General features: G+C 29.5%; 1 long non-coding RNA gene across 1 annotated transcript; it reads right to left on the reverse strand.

Moving 5' to 3' along the window:
* Positions 1–4,655: 4,655 nt before the first annotated feature.
* LOC133035068 (uncharacterized) lies at positions 4,656–24,979 on the reverse strand. Its single transcript, XR_009686347.1, has 2 exons — positions 24,267–24,979; positions 4,656–5,145 (listed from the first exon to the last, which is right to left on the reverse strand). It is a non-coding gene; the product is annotated as an uncharacterized LOC133035068 (long non-coding RNA).

The following is a 24,979-nucleotide window of genomic DNA, read 5'->3' on the forward strand; positions in this document are numbered from 1 at the left end:
TTGGCATTTAAATGGTTGAATTAGAAGATTGACGTTTTTGAGAAAATCAGATGCAGAAAAGATAAAACTGCAAAATTGCAAAAAGTGAGGCCCAAATCCACTTTGCATGGCCGACCACTTTTGTAGGGAATTTAAACTGATATTTTCATTATTTTAAATGTCAAATAATTCAAACCTAACCCTAGTGGAATGCTATAAATAGATAGTGAAGGCTTCAGGAAATTTACACTAAATTTCTACACTTTTCTTCTGACTTTTCATTCAGAAAAACTGAGCCTTTCTCTCTCCCTATCTTTGGCCGACCCTTTCTCTTTCTTCTTCCTCTTCAATTTCGAAAATTACTTAGTGTTAGAGTAGTGCCCACACACAGCAAGTGATACCTCAACCATAGTGAGGAAGATCGTGAAGAAAGACTTTCAACAAGAAGGAGTTTCAGCACTAAAGAATCAGAGAAAGAGATCCAGGTTCAGATATTGATAATGCTCTGCTACAGAAAGGAATCAAGGGCTAGATATCTAAACGGAAGGAGTCATTATATTCCGCTGCACCCAATGTAAGGTTTACTAAACTTTATATGTGTTTATTTCATCGTTTTAGAAAGTTCATATTTAGGGTGTTAATCAACATACTTGTGAGTAGATCTAAGATCTTGGTAAAATAATTTCCAACAAGAGCATCATGTTCCTTTATAGTATTTCAACTAGGGTTTAGGTTTAAATTATATGGATTAAAAAGATTAAAATAATGGGAAAAATTCACACACTAGTGGCCGTCCATACATGGGCTTTACTAGTTACAATTTCGCCACTTTATTTCAACCACTTATTCTTCTTTCAATAGTACCATATTTTCCAATTTCAATCCTATAAATGTCAAAAAAAAATTTATTTAATAAGTATAAATAATTATCAAATAAAATTTCCTTTTATATTATTTATTAATTAGACTTAACAAAGTCTCTTAATTAACAAATATACCCCAAAACATCTTTTATTCACAATTAAGCCTTTGCTTAGTGAAAATTCATAAATAAGGCATAGTCTAATTTTAGAATTATAATTGATTAATTAAATTCAATTAACTGAGTCTACAAGCAGTGTTATCTCAACTAGTGAGGGGACCATGGACCTATATAATCAAGCTTTCAATAAGTAGAATAAATTCTCTAACTTATTAGTTCCTCCTTGCGCCACTATAAATTTGGAATTGCACTCTTAATTATATAAAACACTCTATATGTACCAAGATATAAATACGTTATAATAATCTATTATTTCAATTCAAATACTCAAAGATCCTTTATAGATGATCTACATCGAATAGGGACAAATTTACCGTTCTACCCTCAATGTATTTTATCCTTAAAGCACTTGCTACCTATAAATAATATTTCAGTAAAATAATATAATTACTGAAATGAGATCTCAATCAATTATCTCTATCGAGCCAAGCTTGAAGGAAATTATCGTTTCACTTCTAAATACTTATATAAGTTATAGATTCCATATCTATGATCAACGCCCCCACTCAATTGAACTACCATGTTCCCAAGATGTAAGTGATCAGTCGACTAGACTTAACAAACAACTCTAAAACATAAATAATACAATAAGATTGAACCTAACCATATCAAGATTAAGATCTATAGACCTAAGATCAACTAGTGATATTGACTTAGAAAGATATCACGGTAAGTTTATGATATCTTATCCAAGATCAGTATCGATCCAATCTAATGTATATTTCATACATCTGATACTGGTATACTTTGCCAATGTCCTAGACACTTATCCAAGGTGTAAATATACCTTATCACTGATTATCATATCAGTCTAAATCTAGTGTATTGACAAATCATGAGACTTAAACTTTTAAACATATAATCGTGATTATATTCCATTGTGCTAACAACACTATAATCATGAGTAAATGTATATTCTAAACTTAATAGAATTTATACATTAAACATAATTATGAAATAAATCATGTAAACCGTGCAACATAAAATAATTTATGATCTTTTATTAATTAGTAAATCTAATTATATTGAAATGAGTTTTATTTAGGGCAGAAAACCCAACAAACTCCCACTTGCACTAATATAAAATAAAAGTGCATTTCAATTAATCTCCACACATTGATATCGAGATCAAGTGTAGTATGTAGTATTCTCTCTGTAACAGGATCAGACAGGTTGTATTCAATATAACCTTTCTCCACCATTACATCTCTTTAATCACAAAATCCTTGATATTATGAAATTCCTCTCTATATGTCTTCTCCTCTAGGGATACTTACTGGATTTTTTACTTTTTGGCAACTACTTCTGTGTTAGTTAGGAAGTAACACTAGTAGTTAATTCGTTATTGGTATAACACCAAAAACTGTATAGAACTTTCCATAGGCTGAATAAGTATCCTTCCTACAACTTTAACATTCAGTCTCACTGGTAGAGTTAGAGACTCTGGATTGGTTTTTACACTTCTCCAAAATCACTGCTCCACCCCAGAGTAATAACCATCTCATCAGTAGACTTTCTAGCATTAATGCAAGTCTAGAAATCGGATTTGGTGTAGTCTAAGAGTACTAAAATTCTACCCTTATCAACTAACATATAGTTTCTCTTCTTGATCTTAAGTTTTATTTGATTATCTTCTAATGTTCTTTACCTAGATTAATCTGGTACCTACTCATCACTCCCACTCAACAACAAGTGTCTGGTCTAATGCATACCAAAACATACATGAGACCTCTCACTGTCGATCCTAAGAAAGTCCTTTCATGACTTTTATTTTTTCTAGAATAGTTGAAGCTGTTCCTTAGATAATTAAAATCTATGTCTAGGAGCCAAAACACTTCCTATAGAATTAGCCATTAGAAAAAAAAAAAACATCAGCATCTTACTAAAGTAAGTTAATTGTTAGGCATACTACAAGCCACAAGTTTAGATAATCTTAAACCTACTATACTAGGATCGGGAAGTTTTGTTAAGTCCATTGACTAAACTTATTTTTGAAGTTTCCCTTCTTGTTCTTATAATAGAAAACTTTTGGTTACTCCATATGAATGGTTTTAACCATAGTTCTCTTGGCTTTGCTTCTTAGTTCCTTATCTGACTATCAATTACTTGTTTAAACTAACAATGGATTCTTATCACGAGTGTCTTCCAAGTCATAACAGGTTGAGTTCCTTAAAACCCTCATACTACGACAAGGTATTATGACTATCTTTCTAAGAACATAAGTGGTCTTGTCCTCATCGGTTGTGTAAAGACAACAGAGGCAATTGGACCATCTTATATAGAATAAGATGATAGAACACTTTGGAATTGAACATATCTCCTCTACTTTGCTACTTTGTTTTTAGATTTAGTCATATTCTTAGAAAATTAGTATTTGTTGAAACAAAGACTTTCCTACCTTAATGACCATAGGATGGTCCACCCCTAATCACTTTAGAATAGCTATTAAACATGCAAATCTTAGTTAACAGTTCTAGCCTTTCTTAAGTTCATGATCAGGACATCCATGAATCTAGTAATGGTTTACACTAAGTACACAACCATTCTATTATTCTTAAATTTTCTTATCACTAGGGTATATTCCTAGAAGGACTTAGGCAGGTACTAGTAACTAAGCATAGACCTTTTACCGTCATCAATATGGCATCAGATTTCCAGGGAGATAAGTTTGGATACAATTCAAAGTTTAACTTAATGATCTTTGAACTGCATAACCAACTATTTCTCCACCTCTATCAGTTCGCATGATTTTTAACCACTAACCTTAATGTTTTTCAACATTGCTAGAAATTCATGAAATTTCTCAAACATTTCAAATTTCTTTGCATAAGGTAAAATCTAGAGTGATCATCTTAAGAATTTAACTTTAACTCATACACACCCCTGAATGTACATCCATATTCAAATATATATGATTTACTTTCGAGTGGATATAGGCATGTTTTCTCTTTGCAGAGAATGATCTTGTCAAAACCACTATGAACAAGATGTAAACATTATAGATATATATTATGGTTGTGGTCTTAGGATAGTCCAATTAGATTCTGGTCACAGAATACAAAACTCATATTCCATACATAACATACAGTTTAGATCCATTGATAGATTATGGATATTAACAACTTGTGAAAGTTGTATTGTAATGTTCAATGTATTCCGGGAGACTGAAATTTAAAATTTTTATTTGGAATCTTAAATTTAAAGTCACAGACTTAAATTTATACCAATTTTATTTCTTGAGTAATGATTCATTCTTAGACCACCACTACTAATCTAACTCTAAGTCTAGGTTGTCTTAAGTAAGAATATACAAGTATGAGAGTTCTAAGATCGATGATTTATATTATTTCGGGATATAATTTCTGGAATATAGTCATTTGTGTCATTCAATTTCATAAAAAAAAAAAAATAGAATGACATCATAAGCTGAGGATTTATAAACCATCTATCCAATTATATACTATCTAAGCAATTTCATAATAAAAAAGTTAAGAGAAAAAATAAAGGATAATTTTGATTAAAATAAGAATCAAACGATGTCCCATTTAGACGAGAGTCAAAGTTATACTTATTTTATAAAATACCATTAACAAAATAAAAGATACTAATAATATATTATAAGAGCAATTGACTCTAAACTAAACTATTCCTATCTTTCATTCATTTCAATTGTATCTAAGTAAGCATCACTCATCAGCATAATTTTCATATAAATTAAATACGATCAATTTGGATTTTTCGAATTGTAAGAGCGCAATTTGTATGCAAAAAAGAGTAGTTAATTATGAAACCAACTTCACTACTATACAATCAAGTGGGACATCTTAATTTATGACCATTGACCACTCAAAATACATCCAAACCTGAATCAAGAAACAAATAATGATATCCCAGATATGTTGATGGAAATTGGAAAATACTTAACGGAATCTTGTGAATGGATCTGAGCGCACTCTTATGGTACAATAGATGTGAATATATATGCCACTTTAAGATAATTAATCTATCTCGTATACATGTATGTGTGAAAATTACCTTTGGTTTTGGTGAAAAGAATTAAGGAATGGATGTTTGATTCTTCTTGTCTGTGCGGTTATGGGACAGCCTGGTGTGTGAATGTCTACCTATGATTTGGATATGAGAAATAAGGGGCACTAAATGTCAAGTACTATAATAGGTATGAAATTGTTATTGGTGTAATTTAATATCAATTCTCATATTTTTTTTTTAATTTAATAAATAATAACATGCTACATAAGTATAGTATTGGGTACTTTTTTTTTGAAAAAAAAGTATTAAGCACCCTAATATTAAAGATATTACTGTGATTGTGAGTAGCCTCCTCAGCTTAATTCATACAACATGGCCCAATCAATATAAGTGCTTAACCACATCGTAAAGAGGTCTCAATATCCAAATTTGTGCATCCAAGCATCATAGCCTTATTACTTGTTTGACATATTCTTTAATAAAGTCTTTAGTGATCGATACCATTATATCAATAATTATGTTAAAATTCTTTATCACTCGTAAAATATGTAATAATATGATTTAGGGTGATTCTACAATGCACCCCCTTAAAAGGGATGTATTTATGCACCTTTAACTTATTTCGGCATTCAGAAAAAAAAAATTAATCTAATTTTTTTTCATATTCATGTACGTTATAGCTATTTAAGATATCCTACAAAATTTTGAGAAATTCAGAATAATTTACAATATAGAAAACAATGTTCAAACAGTCGATTTTACACGCGTATAAAATAAAATAGTCACGCGTGCAATACAATGTTTGAACATAGTTTTCGGCGTGTTAAACTTTTTCAAATTTCTTAAAATTTTACAGGATGTCTTAAATAACTATAATGTACATGACCATGAGAAAAAAATTGACTGAAAAATTATTTCGGATGCTAAAACAAATAGGAATGCATCAATATATCCATTTTAAGGGTGTGCATTGTAGAATTTTCCTAAGATTTAATTTCATGGATAAATGTATTACATATTATTATAAGTATATAACCATAGATTTAAAAAATACGTTTGTTGATGCTAACAAATTCCTTAGTGATGTCACTTAGTGTAACTAGCAGTTAATTAGCCTGTATTATTGTTAGTTATTCTTGTTATGCTTTTTTGTTATTGGTTTTCATCTTCTTGTATTGTAGTAGTCTCAATATATAAATAAATGCATTGGTCTACTATGTTGAGTAAGGCTTCTCTTCCATTCTCTATTTTCTTCTTCCTTCTTTGTTGTCTAGCTTTTCTTGGTTCTTCTCTTTCGACATGGTATCATCGTCCTTTAACTAGCATCCATGGGGTCTTCCACTTTAGATCCTCAAGCTACGATTCTCGCTGCTACTCTTACTCAGCTCACAAACACCCAAAATCTATTCTCCAACTCTCTAACAGCTTCCCTAACCCTAAAACTTGATCACAAAAACTTCCTTTCATGGAAGTCTCGGGTTGCTCCCACAGTCATTGGCCATGATTTGGACCAAATTCTGTTCTTACATGTGTCTCCCCCTGCTACTCTAGTCACTGGAGCACCAAATCCAAAACATGCTCAGTGGAAAAAGAAAGACCAGCTCCTCCTCTCATGGCTTCGATTGTCAATGATGGAACCAGTTCTTGCATCAGTAGCCAACTTTAGTACATCGTTGACTGTTTGGCGTGCTTTGGAACAACGATTCTCAAGCCAAATCAAAGCTCGTCTTCTTCAATTAAAAGGATAGTTCTCACATCTGATGAAGAACAATCTCTTGATCTGTGAATATGTCAAAAAAGCTCAATCGATTGTTGATGCTCTGATGATTGCTTGATCACATATGACAAATTAAGATCCAGTTTTGCAGCTCCTCAACGGTTTAGGTCCTAAATTTGATCTTGTAATGTATAGTATGTTGGGTTTTGTGCCCTAAATAAAACCCTTTTCAATATAATTAGATTTACTAATTAATATAAGATCAGAAATCGCTTTTATGTTGCATAGTTCATATGATTCATTTCATGATTATGCTTAATGTATAAATTCTATTAAGTCCAGAACATATATAAATATGTATATATTTGTTCATGATTATAGTGTCGTCAGCACAGTGAAATATAATCATGATTATATGTTCAAAAGTTTAATTCTCATGATTTGTTAGTTCACTGGATTTAGACTAACATGATAATCAGCGATAAGGTATACTTACACCTTGGATAAGTGTTATGTCATTTTCAGGGCATTGGCAAAGTTTACCAGTATCATATGTAGGTAGTATACATTGGAAGGGACCGATATTGATCTTGGATAAGATATCATAAACTTACCGTTATATCTTTCTAAGTCAATATCAATGGTTGATCTTAAGTCTATGGATCTTAATCCTAATATGATTAGGTTCAACTTAGTTGTATTATTTATGTTCTTCAAGTTGTTCGTGGAACTAACTTTTGGTTCTGGCAGATATTTACATCTTGAAAACATGGTAGTTCAATTGAGTGGGAGCGCTAAACATAGATATGGAATCTATAGCTTCTATAAGTATTTAGAAGTGAAATGATGATTTCCTTTTAGCTTGGCTTGTTAGAAATAAATGATTGAGATTTCATTTCAGTAATTATGTTAGTTTACTGAAATATCAATTATAGGTAGCTAAGTGTTTTAAGAATAAAATACATTGAACGGTAGAATGGTAAATTTGTCCTTATTCAGTGTAGATCATCTATAGAGGATCTTTGACTATTAGGATTGTAACAATGGATAATCATAACGTATCTATAATGTGGTACATATAGAGCATTCTATATAATTGAGAGTGCTATTCAATTCCAAATTTATAGTGGCGCAAGGCGGAATTAATAAGTTGAGAATTTACTTGGTGAATTCTAGATCTACTTATTGAAAGCTCAGTTATATAGGTCCATGGTCCCCTCACTAGTTGAGATAATACTGCTTGCAGGCTAAGTTAATTGATTTTAATTAATCAATTATAATTTTAAAATTAGACTATGTCTTATTTATGAATTTTCACTAAGTAATAGCTTAATTGTGAAGAAAAAAGTTTTGGGGTCAATAATTTGTTAATTAAGAGACTTTGTATGGTGTAATTAATAAATTACATTTGTATGGTGTAATTAATAAATTACATAAATGATAATTTTATTTGATAATTAATTATAATTATTAAATAAATAATTTTGACATTTATAGGATTGAATTGGAAAATATGGTATTCTTGAAAGAATAATAAGTGGTTGAAATAAAGTAGCAAAATTCTAACTAGAAACTGGTCCATTATAGTGTACAGCCTAGAAGTAATTTTTGCCCAATATTTTATTTTTTTAATCCATATAATTCAGTCCTAATCCCTAGTTGAAACACTATAAAAGGAACATGATGCTCTCACTCATCCAACTATTGTCAACTTGATTATTCAACCAACCTAGATGAGAGAGTTTCTTCCATAGTGATTTCACCTCCTTCATTGTTCTTCACATTCAAAACCCATAGTGAATGAGTGTCATGCCCACACATAGCAAGTCAAGTACTCAATCATAGTGAGTAAGACGGTGGTAACCAAACACGAAAGAGAGAAAGGAATCGAGGTTCAGATCTTGATAATGCTCTGCGACAGAAAGGAAGCAAGGGCTAGAGATCTTGAACGAAAGGAGTCATTATGTTTCGCTGCAACCAATGTAAGGTTTTCTTAAACCCTTATGTGTTTATTTTATTGTTTTAGAGATATTCATATTTAGGATGTTAATCAACATACTTGTTAGTAAATCTAGATCCTGGTAAAATATTCCCAACAACTGGCCCCAGAGCCATGGTAATAATTTACTTTCATGTAATATGGATTTAAATGGATATTGTTTGTGTGTTGATTTGGATGTATTCATGTTGGTTTATGTGTTATTTAATGATTGTATGTGATTTACGAAATTTTTCCATGAAAATAATTTTATTTTCGTTCTGAAAATTTTTTATTTGGATTCCTTGTGAAAAAATTATGCAACTTTGGTTTTTACAGAACTCGATTCCGATAAAAATTGACAAAGTTATGAAATGTTAAAGTTTCGGGGTTCAATGGTCCATCGAGTGCACCAGGCACTCGAACAAGGCAGCCACCCGCGCGCAGAAGCATCAGACAGATGCTTGTCTGAACACGCACGCTTCAGACACGCCACCCTTCAAATTGACATGTCGAGAGGCTACAAATGTCGAGAATCCTTAGCGCCTGAGGCTGCTTTCCCCCCATCTGCGTACGTACTGGGCTGCTTGCAGCCTGGTCGTGGGCAGCCTTGGCACAAAATGGGATTTTTGTGAGATTTTCCCCCAAATTTTAATATTTTTTCAATTTTCAAACCCTAAATTTCAAAATAAAATATTATTTTTAATATATTTAAACATAAATATCAATTTTAAATTAATAACATTTAATTTTTAATATATTATTATTAATTTTATGATATTTTGAGGTTTAAATTTAAAAATTGATTATTTTATTTTAATTATGGTCAAATTTTAAAAATTTATTAATTTCTTTAATATTTATATATTATTTAATTATAAGATCAGATATTTTAATATTAATCATATTTTAAATTAAAAGATAACTTTATCCTTTTGATTTAAAATATTATATTAAAATTATCTTATAAGACAAATTAAAGAATTAATAAATTTGAAATTAACCTAAATATTTTTATAAATATGCTAACCATAACATTTTCAAATTCAAAATTGGTTATTTAATTAAATATTAATTGTTTATACATTATAAGTTAGAAAAATGATATTTTACATCATTTTACTTATTAGAAATTTATAAATAGTGTTTTAAATATTTAAATAGCCTAGATATTTTTGTAGAAATTTGGAAAATACTTAATTTGAGATATTTTGACATATAATTAGGATAATGATTATTTGTTTATTATTTTATTCTTAAAATAATAATTACCTAACCATATCCATTTTAAAATTGGTTTATTTTGCTATTTTAATTTTATTAAATTATAAAATTAGAAAATGATACTAAAAATATCTATTTAATTATTTTCAAATCATTTATCTTATTAGATATTTAATTTAATTTGATAAAATAATTAAAATAAACCTAGATATTTTGAATTAGTTTTATTTTTGAACTTTAAATTTTGAAGAAATATTTAAGGTTGTTTTTAACAACCCTAAATTTTCAAAATTAGTGTGTTAGTTAAAATAACAATTTAATTATATAAATATCTTACTTCACAATCTGTTACATGGAAATTGTTTGTTATGTATTTATATTGTTTATTCATAAACTTTTTTTTAACAAACCTATTATTTATTTGATCTAAATCGCTATGATTAACTTGTTGGCAGATCCAATGATCTGATTTAAATCATAGTCCAATTTTCAATAGATCTTATAAATTATTTGTAATAGGCAAATTTTGTATTTCTTTCATCTGTGTAAACCTAGAAACATAATAGGGCCCATCCAAATCAATTTGACATGTGTAAGCCTATATGTTTACTATAGGAAACCCATTTATTTCTAGATATCGCCTTATTCAATGAATAACAATTATTTAATTTAAGGTTAATTCCTCTCCTTTGGGTCTTATGTGAGAGTTAGGGGGCCATTAGTAGTGAGTACGACATACTGAACTCAACCCTCCCTCACATGAATATCACAATTGTGAAGGCCCATTTGCCTTATTTAAATAATTGTATTAGGCTAATTATACTAGTTTAACCTAATTAAAATTGAATTAGCAATATAATTAATTTTAAAATAAAAGAAAATAATTTTTCATTGGATTATTTTAAAGTTAATTTAGAAAAACACACTTAGTTTAAAGAAAAGATTCTAGATATTGATTTCTCGTAACTAATTTATATTTTCTAATATTTATTAAAGTAGAAAAATATATTTAAGTTGAAAATTAATTTGTTAATTAATTTTAGACCAACTTAAATTAGAATATATTTCTTAGAACTTAAATTAGAATAATAATTAAGTTGATTTTATTCAAAATACTTAATTATTTATTTCTATTCCATGAAATTTAATTAAATTAGAAAATATATTTAAGTTGAAAATTAATTTTAATTAATTTTAGACTAACTTAAATTAGAATATTTTCTTAGACATTAAATTAGAATTAATTATTAAGTTGATTTTATTCTAGATACTGTTATAAATGTTAATAATTATGTGGATGTCCAAATCTTTTATTTATTACCATTAATTGTAATCAACATTCCTCTTCTTCTTAGTTTCCATTTTTCTTAGTTTCTTAATATCACACTCTTGTATTTGTATAAATAGGGGTTCACCCCATTGGAATAAATAACTCAGAAATTCTCATTCACTTTCTCTTTCTCTCTTCATCTTCTTCTTCTTTCCTCTCATCTACTTTATATTATTTTATAACACGTTATCAGCACGAGTCTCTGCCTAAGCTTCAAGCATGAGTCTCTGCCTAAGACCCAATGTAAGTATCTTGTTAAAGTTCTTGAATTGTTTCAAAGTCAAAATACACTAAATATATATAGTCCTCTGACTGAAACAATTTCAAGAATCATTTGGTTTCTTTTTTCTTTTTATCTATATATCTATATATTATATATGTATGTATATGTTTTTATATATTTATTATTGATTTCATATATATATATATTATGTTCTTATCATTCATAATATTTACAATATATGTGTGCCTATGATATGATAGAGAAAATCTATATAAATTATACATATATCCAAAAGATTATGTATTATCGATAAAATATTGCATATATCCTAAAGATTATGCATCATCGATAAAATATTGCATATATCCTAAAGATTATGCATCATCGATAAAATATTGCATATATCCTGAAGATTATGCATCATCGATAAAAAATTGTATATATCCCGAAGATTATGCATCCTCGATAAAATATTGCATATATCCTGAAGATTATGCATCATCGATAAAATATTGCATATATCCTGAAGATTATGCATCATCGATAAAAAATTGTATATATCCCGAAGATTATGCATCCTCGATAAAATATTGCATATATCCTGATGATTATGCGTCCTCAATAAAATCTTGCATATATCCTGAAGATTATGCAAACGTAATATTCATTATATAGTTGATGGATATATAATGAAAGAGATGAATACATATTTATATATATGTTCTTGTATTCTTTGAGGACAATGAAAAGTAATCTAATATCGATATAGATTTTGACAAACATTTCCTGAAGTAAATGTTTTATATTTGTCAAAAAAAAATGGTTGTATTTATGTGAATACAACTAAAGAATCATTAAAAATGATTATTATTGATGCAATTTTATAGTGGGTTTTGAATATCCAAAAAGAATATTAAGAAAATTGCATTGAAACATCAAAGTATAAGAATAACAATGAGCATGACTAATGTTATTTAAATACATGAGGCATGTATTTATTGTTCATCATTCCCTGCAGAGAATGATACGAATTGAAGTCAATTACTTTTAAAGATTCCTCGTATTAGTCATGTTATTATACATTGTTATTACTTGTAATGTTGCAAATTATTGAATCTGACATATATTAAAGATTAAATTTTGCATACATCTTGGAGACTATGCAAAAATTGCATTCATATATTCTTTGAAATATCGTAAAAGAAATTGTTGAATAATTTTTTTTTATTTTTATGGATGAACAAGTAATAAATTTTTAAGAAATTTATAATAATGTTCTACTTGTTCAACGTCATTCCCCGAAGTGAATGTAATGATTTTAAATAATCAATGACATTATTTACTACTCAAATATTTCCAGAAAAAAGTGGAAACAACCAAAAGATGAGATACCACACACAATCAAAGTGCATGAAATCTATATATCATGTGTGGAATTGAATAATAGTGGTCGCGTACCTGTAGTACGGACACACTTATAATCAAGATAAAAGTATACTTGATTATTTAATAGAATGTGAATTGTACAAACTTATTGTACATTTAGAATATTTAAATATCATTACCTAAAGAGAATGAATAGACATGAAATTCTATTTCAAAGAATATAGATTTAACATATATTGGTAATGCCAGAAGCAAATTAATATATACATATTTTATTATTTCTTGAAATCAATAGTTTTAAACTATTGTTGGTACATGATATGTAAATATATAGTTACAATATAATTCAGTTTGCATATTCCTAAAAGTGGATATATAATTTACTAATATTTGTTAGTGATCCAATATAATCAAAGTGATAAAGAATCACAAAATGATTAGTTGAAAAGCTTCCTGAAGAAGTCTTACATACAATTGCTACTTTGAGTAGTAAAATGTCTTTGTATGTACCTAGATGTGTAACTTTTATCTAGTTATGAAAGTGATAATAAATAACTTATTATTATATGTACTTGTTGTACATTTAAATATATAATATATCAAGTCATGATAATTAGACTGATGAATAGTCTATTAATAAATTAGACGACTTGTTAAAAAGATATCAGGAAAAATGAATGATATGTTATGGTTATATCTATTTGACCATTACAATAACATGATGAAGTTGTCATGTATCTTTTAAATTATACACATCATTGAATTGATGATAGTGATTCCTGAAGAGTGTATATGTTTTGAAGAATAATATAATTATATTATTCGTGTATATAAAAATGAAACTTGTAATGATTATGTTGTAATGAATTTACATTACATTTTGAAAGTTTCATTGAAATACAAATTATAGTGAACCTGAAGTTCATGAATTGAATTATTTTGACATGATCAATCATATGCAATAAATTGTCAAAGAATTTGACTAAATTTTGTTGAAGAGCCAGAAGATTCTTCTCATTGTTATTTATAAGGCTCAAAAGAAGAATGTGCATATATTTGCACATAGAAAATATTTAAATTATATTTTCTTAACAATCTTGAGCCATTGTTAGATTTTTATTGCATAGTTTCTTATCAATGTGATAAGATTATATGATCATGCATTTACAAAATGTGTAAATTTATGTATTTCTAATTATACACGTATGACTCATTCTTAGAAATGAATTAAGTTCATAAGGATTGAACTTGAAACTGAAGTTTATTGAACCTGAAGTTCAATGTCATATAGTATATATGAGTTTAAATAAATATTGATTCATTGTGATATATTGAAATCCCTACAGGTATATTAATATTATTAGATATCACAATTTTTAAAAATTCTCTCGATCAGGGGGAGAGAAGCAGTTGGGATCGATGATAATTTTTGAAAAATGATCCTTGCACAAAGTATATAAGAACAATATAGTTCAAAATGATATATACCAACTGCAAATCAATATTATTCAAAGTTGAGATAGAATGAGTTGAAAACGCCTGAAGCGTAAATGAACAATGTAGAAATTATTAATAAATGTTCATTTGATTTGTCCTGAAGTTATTAAATCTAGAGGTACTCATGGAGATACCTTAATGTTATAAAGTATTAAAATGATAACCGTGATGAAAACGGTACTCGAAAAGACTCCCAAGAGAAGTTAGACATAACACATTTGATCATAATTGAATCCCTGAAGTGATTCTATATAGGTACCTATAAATGATAAACATATTTGAAAAATATGTAATTTAAAGAGATCTCTATAAGTTATGTCAATATGAGAGGAAATTATCATTTATTGAAATTTTTGTCGACAATAAATATTGAATGTTTGCATATGCAATAAACTAACATGAGATAGCAAGGATCATGGTATTAGATTTGTCGAGAATCATCGACATACATTTTGATTTTTGGCCAAAATATTATGACGCAATCCAGGCAAATTTACTCACATAAAGTGAAGTAAGACCTGTAGGGTGTGCAAATAAATATTTCTAATGAGAAATTTGCATATATGTATTTGTACATAATGAATTGTTGTACAAAGTTTGCATAGACATGAGATTGATTGAAGTAGGGCTTAAATATTGAGAAAATATAATCATGATTTGATTATAGCCTGGAATATATTTTATGAGGATTTATAAGCGTCACATAAATGTTGCAACAAAAGGTTATTTATTTGGAGCTCCTAATATAGTGAGAATTTGAAATAAGTCTTATCTAAAAATTCTAGAAGAATTTAATACATGTCTTAAGTGATATAAATTCTAAGTCGCGCGCACTATATGACAAAGATCTTTGTATGAAATAAAGACATGTAAGTAAATTATTGTTTGAAAAATACGTATGGTTGTCTATGCAGTATAAATACGTAAATTATACGTTGTGATAGACTCTTGAAGAGTTTTTGATTAATTGAAGAACAAACTTTTATTTCTTTTGTATTTCGAGAAATATTAATGTATAAAGTTTGTTCATTAGTATTGAAGTCCTGAAGTACTTCATATGTATCAAGAATTATAGATATATGATCATTTGATATGGAAATTAAGATCATAAAACAAGATGGAATAAATATATGGTCTTAGAGTACCATCATTGTCACAAATGAAAATTTGTAGTACCATTAATGTGTTGTGTTCATATCTACTTGAAATTTTAAATTTTCGTATGAACAAAGTTATGTACACACATGAATGATACAATTAGTTGGATAAAGACTAATGTTCCACGAACCCCTCATCTATAATTTAGAAGTCCATACATACTCTGAAAGAGTTATAGAAAATATATGATCAAAGATATATATGGTGATATTTTAAAAGTGATAACAATAATCTTATAAGATATATTATCACCAAAAGAATTATGGATCATATGTGCATGAGGGGGAGACATATTCATGTTGCACTCTTTTTCCCTTAGTTCAGGTTTTGTCCCACTGGGTTTTCCTGGCAAGGTTTTTAACGAGGCAACTTGCAAATAATTATGAATATGAAATATGTATTGTACTCTTTTTTTCCTTAGCTCAGATTTTGTCCCACTGGGTTTTTCTGACAAGGTTTTTAAAGAGGCAACTTTAAATCATGTTAACATACTTGCATTTTATGAAGCAAGTAGAGAATGTGTGGGAGTGAGATCATTGACATAGCATATTCGGGAAACATATGGATTGCACTCTATAAAGAAGTATCAACACAAACAGTTCTCTATGAAGATAATACTGCTTGCATCGCTCAACTAAAAGGAGGGTACATTGAAGGAGATAGAGTTAGAACACATTTCACGAAATTCTTCTTTATACGCTTCAAGAAAATACATATTGGTGTTCAACATATTCAATCAAGTGTCAATCTTGCAAACTTATTCACAAAGTTATTACCAACATCAACATTTGAGAAGACGGCAGACAAGATCGAAATTCGTCGATTAGAAGATCTCCACAAATGCCTAAATGAGGGGGAGTTAGCTTACACTATACTCTTTTTCCTTTGATCAAGTTTTCAGCAAGATTTTTAATAAGGCAGTTATTATGGACATCCAAGGGGGAGTGTTATAAATATTAATAATTATGTGGATGTCCAAATCTTTTATTTATTACCATTAATTGTAATCAACATTCCTCTTCTTCTTAGTTTCCCTTTTTCTTAGTTTCTTAATATCACACTCTTGTATTTGTATAAATAGGGGTTCACCCCATTGGAATAAATAACTCAGAAATTCTCATTCACTTTCTCTTTCTCTCTTCATCTTCTTCTTCTTTCCTCTCATCTACTTTATATTATTTTATAACAGATACTTAATTATTTCTATTTTAATGAATTTAATTAAATAGAAAATTATATTTAAGCTGGAAATTTTTCAATTTCAGACCAACTTAAATTAGAGTAATTTTTAGAATATATTTTATTTTATTTTAATAATCATTTTCTCACATGCTAATTTCAAATTGCATTATTTTTAAATGTGGATATTTCGAAATTTTTCAATTTTGAAAATTAGATTAAAGTTGAAAGTTAATTTTTTAATTAATTTTAGATCAACTTAAATCAAGTAATTTTCATTAATAATTTAATTAAAATAAATAGACTAAAATATATTATATTTTAATTAGAAAATTGGTAATTAGTTTATGAATTATCTAGATAGATATTTTCTAGGTAGACTTTTGGTATTTTTTTAGATATATTTAATTGAATAAGAAAATTAATATTTAAATTGATTTTATTCTAGACATTTAAAAATTTGATATTTTTCTTAAGATATTTAATTAAATAGAAAAATTATATTTATGTTGAAAATTAATTTATTTTATTTTGGACCAACATAAATTAGAATAATTTTTCTAGATTTATTTTATTTTATTTTAATATGAATTTTGAAAATGTTTTTTTTTTTTTAAATACATTGGATTTCAAATTCTGTTATGTATATTTATAGAAAATTAAATTTGAGTTAAAAATACATTATTTTAATTAATTTTGGACCAACTTAAATTAAGTAATTTTCATAATATTTATTGAAAAATTATTACTAAGGATGGAAAATATATTTTTTTTACTTTTCAGATCTTCCTAAGGTATAATTTTATAATGATTTTATTATAATCTATATTTAGAGTTATCTAAATTAGTAATTTTAATTAAATAAATATATATTAAAATAATTATCAAAAGAAAATACAACTCCTTAAAATAATGAGCTTTTAGTTATAAGGATATTCGATCTTCATTGTTGGTCTTGTATGGTTAATTATTTCCAATATAACCTCGAGACGCTAGACTTCGTCCCCCTTATGGATGGTTATTCTTTGAAGCATTTAACACCGTAAAGATTTCAAAAGATAAGTATTTTGTAAGTTTTCGTCTCTATTAGACTCTCCCCTGCGGTGACTACTTAGAGATAAATTTACGAAGTATGAAACAATGGTGGAAGCTCATAAAATAAGAATAACCTTGACTCTCGCCTACCGGGACACGTTGGATTCTTGTTTTGATCAAATAAAAGGTTGCTAGAATGGTGTCCATTTTAGATGAGTTGACTACTCTATTCAATGAATGATTACTTTGACTCTCGCCTACCAGGACAGTGTATCAGTTTATTGGAAACCTTGGAAATTATTTAGATATGTTTGTTTTGTATTTTTACATGTCTTTATTACTTGCTAAATGCTTGATAATTTCTGAATTGTGTATGAATTTATATTGAACCGTGTTGTTTTCTATTATTAATTGTAGTAAAATTTCAAATCTTCATTGTTGGTCTAACTTAACTTGTTGTTTTAATGGGACGAATCCCAAAGGATTGTCATCCATTAGACAAACAGAATAGTGTTAGATCTCGATAGATAAGTATTTGTAAATGCAACATCTAGTTGTTCATCCAAAGATGACAACATATACTAGTATCTACAATATGAAACAATGAAGAAATTTATAAAATAAGAATAACTTTGACTCTCGCCTACCGAGACATTGTTGGATTCTTATTTTAATCAAAATTATCCTTTATTAGTTTCCTCTTAGCTTTTTCATTAAGAATTTGCTTAAATAGTATATCATTGGATGAATAGTTTATAAATTATCTTCTTATGATGGCATTCTATTTTATTCTATGAAATTGAATGGTGCATATGACTATATTCCCGACATTCTATCCTGAAATAATATAAATCCTCGATCTAAGAAAATCTCCTACTTGTATATGTTTACTTTAGGCAACTTAGACTTAGAGTTAGATTAGTAGTGATGGTCCAAGATAGAATAATTACTCATTGTATATTTGGTATAAATTTAAGTCTTTGACTTTAAATTTTAGATTCCAAATAGAATTTTCAATTTTAGTTTCCAGAATAGATTGATCAATACATTTATACTTTCACAAGTTATTAACATCCATTTTCTGTCAGTGGATCTAAACTGTATGTTTATGTATGGAATATGAGTTTTGTGTTCTGTGAGCAGGATCCACTTAAACTATTCTAAGAACTCTTTATTGTAACTAGATCTAACTCATCAAAACACCACAACCACATTTAAGATATTTATGGCTTTTGCATCTTGTTCATAATGGTTTTGACAAGATCATTATTTGCAAAAAGAAAATATGCCTATATCCATTGAAGGTAGGATCATCAATTATCGAATATGGATGTACATTCAGGGGTGGATATGAGTTTTTGTTATATTCTTAAAACGATTACTCTAGATTTTACCTTATGCAAAGAAATTTGAAATGTGTGAGACATTTCATGAATTTCTAGCAATGGTGAAAACTATTAAGGTAAGTGGTAAACAATCTTGCGAACTGATAAGGGTGGAGAAAATTTGGATATGCAGTTCAAAGATCATTAAGTTGATTTTTTGAATTGTATTCAAACTTACCTCCCCAAAAATTCAATTTGCATATTGATAATAGTATAAGGTCTATGATTAGGTACTAGTAGTTGCCTAAGTCCTTCTAGGGAAATACCCTAATGATAGGAAAATTTCAGCATGATGGAATGGTTGCGTACTTAGTGTAAATCATTACTAGATTCATGGATGTCTTGATCGTGAACTTAAGAAAAGCTAGAATTGTTAACTAAGATTTACATGTTTGATAGCTATTCTAAGTGATTAGGGGTGGACCATCCTATGGTCATTAAGATAAGAAAGTGTTTGTTTCAACAAATACTACTTTTCTAAGGATAAGACTAAGTCTGAAAACAAAGTAGCAAAGTAGAGGAGATGTTTTTTTCTTGATTCCAAAATGTTTAATCATCTTATTCTATATAAGATGGTCACACTGCCTCTATTGTCTTGACACAACCGATGAGGCCAATACCACTTATGTTCTTAGACATATAATCGCGGTACCTTGTCGTAGTGGGAGGGTTTCAAGGAACCCGAGAAAGTTAATATGGTTGCAGATGCCTTGAGTAGGAAAGGTCCTCGGGTAGATTTTTAGTACCAAGATGATTTCTCCTCGGTTGCCAATTGACATTGTTAAAGTGGGTATTGAGTTTGTGGTTGGAGACTTGGTAATTTGACGCTTCAGTATGATCTAATAGAAAAGATTAGAAGTGCTCAAGCAGAAGACCCTGAGTTGGTTAAGTCTCAGGAGGAAGTTTTAGCTTGTCGGGCTAAAGGCTTCTCAGTATCAGACAGTGGGATGTTTCTTTATAAGGCTCGAGTTTGTGTTCCAATCAGTGGTGAGCTCAAGAAAGAGATACTAGATGAAGTCCACACTACACCCTACTCGTTGCATTCAGGTACCACCAAGATGTATCATGATTTGAAATCCTACTACTAGTGGTGCGAAATGAAGCTCACAACATATATAGTGGATTAGTACCCTGATTTATATGTAAAGGAGATTGTACATCTCCTTGGGCTCCAAAGTCCATTATTTCAAAAAGAGATCTAAAGTTTACTTTCAAATTTTGGGAGAGTCATTAGAAGGTCATAGGTACGAAACTGAAGTTTAGTACAATTTTCTACCCTCAGACAAATGGACATTCCAAAAGGACAATTTAGATACTAAAGGATATGTTAAAAGCCTGTGTGATGGATTTTGAAAGTTTGTGGAGTAAATATTTTCCTTTGATAAATTTTTCCTACAACAACAGTTATCAGAGTACTATAAGGATGGTTCCATATGAGATGTTGTATGGTAGGAAGTGTTGTTCTTCGATTCATTGGGATAAAATAAGGGAAATGAAGTATTTGGGTGCAGATTCAGTTCAGTAGACTAGTGAGGCTATAAAGAAAATAAAGACCAGGATGCTTGCTTCTCAAAGCAGGCAGAAGAGTTATGCAGATCCAAAACGCAGAGATATACATTTTCAAGTAGGGGATAATGTCTTCCTACGAGTGTCACCAATGAAAAGGGTGAAGTGCTTTGGAAAGAAGGGCCAGTTGAGCACTAGGTTTACAACGCCTTTTAAGATTCTCGAGAAGGTTAGATTAGTAGCTTATCATCTAGCCTTCCCGCCAGCATTATCAGCAGTGCATAATATTTTTTATGTGTCAATGCTATAATGTTTTTCATGTGTCAATGTTGAGGAAGTACGTGTCAGATTCAACTCATGTTTTGAGTTACGAAGCCTTAGAGCTACAACCAAATTTATTCTATGAGGAGCCACTTCTGTAGATCCTCGATAGTAAAGACAAAGTCCTTTGGAGCAAGACCATAGCATTGGTCAAGGTACTCTGGAGAAACAGTAAGGTGGAGGAAGCCACTTAGGAATCAGAGTTCTGAGGGCTCAATATCCGGAGTTATTCAGATTAGATTTTGAGGAAGAAATCCTTTTAACAGACGGATAAATGTAATGACTACATATTTAGATATGGAAATTAGTAGCACATTAGTGATTTAATTACTGTTTATGTTATATATGTGCATTAGAACAAAATAAGACCTATTGTCAGAAATAGGCATTTGTGAAATAATTTCTCAATTATGGAGATTTTATTATATTCTAGGTGTGTCATGCATGTTAATTATGAATTTTAACATCTTTATATTTTGTGCCATGGAACTGGAATCTGACAATGTGGCCATTAGAGTCACATAGATAGGGTTAAGTATCTTGGAATTAGCAGAGCAAGTTATTTGGACATTTAGAATGTCAAGATTGAGTGAGGTTATGGGTTTTTACCATTTTACCCCTAGATTCTAAGGTTACTTCATGGGGAAGAAAGGCATTTTGGGGATTTTTGCCTTAAGTTGATTTTGTCTTTTCTTTAGTGGAATATTAATGTTTTAATTAAGTTTTATAAGCTAAAATTAATTAAGGGTAAAATAAGAAAATAAGGGATAATGATTAATTAATTAAAAAAATCAAATTCTCTCTTTCCTAACCATTCTCTCTCTCGGCCTCTCAAGAAACCAAGCAAGACCAGACCAAATTCACCCTTTTTCTTGGTGATTCATTAGGAATTCAGAAGGTTTTCAAGTAAGAATTGAAGGTAAAACCCTAGCTCCTTTATCTCTTTGATTCTCTAAGTTGATAATTTGGTTTTGAGTTGTGAATTTGTGATATTGCTTCTCTTAGGGTTTGAATTGTTTAGCAATTATTTTGAGAGCTTGTTTTAGGGTTGTTTTGGTTGTTGTTATTGGGTTTTGATGGTTGTAGTGAGGTTGAGAGGGCTGAGCATGCAACCCGGTGGGCCGACCAACCCGGCCAACCCACACCGAAAATGGGCCGAACAACCCACTAAAATTTGGGTCGAAGTTGAAATGGGTTGGAATTTTAGCAACCCGTGTTCATTGGGTCGGAAACGGGCCAGAGCTTTTGTGGCCCAATCAACCCAACCCGGGCCGGCCTTTCTTTGTTTTTTTTTTTAAAAATATAATTATATATACTCTCATGTAATAACCCCTCTCTCTCTTATCTTATATTACAAACCCTAACCCTAACCCTCACATAAACTGTCGCCTCCCTCCCTCTATTGACTCAGACCCAAACTTCCTCCCCTCCCCTGATGCACGCTCCAGGACACATTGCCTTCTTGGCTGGGAAAGGCTCATGCAAAGTCAGCAAGGTAAGCTATCTCTCTTCTCTAATTTCTAATTTTTGTTTTCTATTTTTCTTTACTAGAATTGAAAAGATTCTTTCTCAATCTTAGTCTTCATTTTTCTTTTATTTTATTTTCTAGAAAAAATTCAGCAAAGGTTTAGGCTTTTTCTCAATCTTATTGTAAGACTATGGTCTCTTACTAAAAGAGAAAGACAAATTCTCGTCTTTCTAAATTTCAAATAATACCAACCTTTTTTTTATCAAAACATAAAAAAGAAAAGGAAGCAGAAGAAAATGTCTTATCAAGCAAAGTTGTGTTTTTTTTTCTTCTTATGTTTATTTACAAGGGAAATCAATATCAGAATCAATGGTAATTTTCATTTCTATATGGATTTATTGATTTATTTACAGATGTCTTGAGGTAAACATTTGTAAATTTGATTTTTTTTTTTTGTTTTGAATATATCTTTTAGGATTTGAAAGATTCAGTAGGGTGGTAGCTAGAGTTGCTTTGTAGAGGGATGATATTACCGATCCATTCATCACCACTGATCTTATTAAGTTATTACACGGTATTATTCTTTTCCATAATTTTTTTTCTATCAAATCATAATAGTGTAATGTTTTGAGTTCTCTGTCATACAGCATTTTATCTCAAAAAAAAAATCTGTCATATTCTTTTAGTTAATATAATATTTATGATATTTGATAAATATTTTTTTTTTTGTTTGATTGAGAAATTAGAAGAAAGGTATTATACTCTTTGGTTTGATTAATGTATTATTTGTATTTGTGTGTATGTGTGATTTATGTAACTTGTAGTCTTTTAAGTGTTTTGGTATTTTTTGGTCTCTTAGACTGTGTTGTTGTTATTTTTTATTTTGGTTCTAATAAAAAATTTCTTTGATTGTTGTCAATTTATAATTATAATAATATTCTTGTTTTATGCTTATTTATTTTAAATAACTTGAAATTTTTTCTATTTTGAATTTTGGCAATAAACAGGACAAAGAAATACCAAAGACCAAAGGAGAAGAAGGCCATTGAAAATCATAATTGATGATTATGTAAATACTAGATTTTATTTACAAATTTGTAATCACTATCTAGTTGGTGGTACTTTTATTGGATGATTGTAAATTTTTAATGTGTAGAACTTTGAATTACTTTAACTATGTTTAAATTTTTTATGTTCAGTTCAGGTATGAACTTGAGATCATTTTTCGATTTAAAATTTATAATTGTGAAAAATAAGGGTTGGAACCCAACCCAACCCAACCCGACCCATACAACATGGGTTGGGTTGGTTTGGGTTGTACATAAAATATAATATGAATGGGTTATAATTTTGAAACCGATTTAATTGGGTTGGCCCATTAAAATACTCTCAACCCGGCCAACCCAACCCATGATCAGTCCTAGGTTGAGTTGAGTTTGAGTTTATGAACCCAAACTTAACTCAAAAATGGCACTTTTGATTTTAAGGCTTTAATGATGCATTTTTTCTTGAATTATGTTCATATTTGTGTTATTAGGAATTTTAGAAGGTTTTGTGAAGTTTGGGTTGGAATTGAGTTAAAGAACTCGAGTTTTAGTTTTTTTTGCTAGGAAACGGTTAACTAGGAAATGGTTAACCATTTCCTGTTGAAACAGCAAACCGTTTAGCCTAGCAGGACCCCCAATAAACGATTCGTCGTTTAGGGATCTAGTTTACTGGTTGGGTGTTTTTCGAGTGCCTAGATTTTTGTATTTCTTCGATATTTAGAATATTTCCACGATATTTATCAATAGAAAAACTTCTGGATCTCAATTTAAGTTCCTAAAAGTGAGTTAGCAGGTCGCTTACCTATTTTGCATTATTGTGACTTAGAGTCCCAGAATTATTGAGCAATACTTCCACTCGGATTGTTTGGTATACCTGATTACGGAAGTGAGGTAAGATTAGCATAAAGGATGCACATATATATACATGTTGTATGCATGCATTATGAAATATAAGATAGTTCTACCAACATTAGTACGTTAGAGGAACTAAGTGCATGTGGTATAGAGACTCAAGCTAGTTCTACCAACACTAGTACGTTATTGGTACTGAGTGCATGTGGTATAGTGACTCGAACTAACCATACCGACACTAGTACATTAGAGGTAATGAGTGCATATGGTAAAGAGGTTAGGAGGTTCAAACAAACCCTACTAACATTATTACGTTAGAGGTACTAAGTGCATGTGGTACAGAGATAAATGGAGATTCAAGGGGGTATGGACTATTTGTACTCTTGTCAAGAACGTTCGAGACTTGTATGCGTTGGACGCATGATAATTACTCGGTATAAGGTGTATAGGCGCCTAAGATATAAAGGCAAGTTGTATCTTATATTATGATTTTCTTACTGAGTCTGTTAACTCACAGATATGTGCTTCATGTGTATGTAAAGGCAAGGCAAAGACTAAATAAGCGATGAGTTTGGAGCTCGATGAAGATTGTATATATCGAGATGATTAGACTTGGAGGGTTCAGATCTTCGAGACATCATGGGCTCGATTATATTATTTCTT

Source organism: Cannabis sativa, chromosome 2 (assembly GCF_029168945.1).
Source record: "Cannabis sativa cultivar Pink pepper isolate KNU-18-1 chromosome 2, ASM2916894v1, whole genome shotgun sequence".
Classification (NCBI taxonomy): domain Eukaryota; kingdom Viridiplantae; phylum Streptophyta; class Magnoliopsida; order Rosales; family Cannabaceae; genus Cannabis; species Cannabis sativa.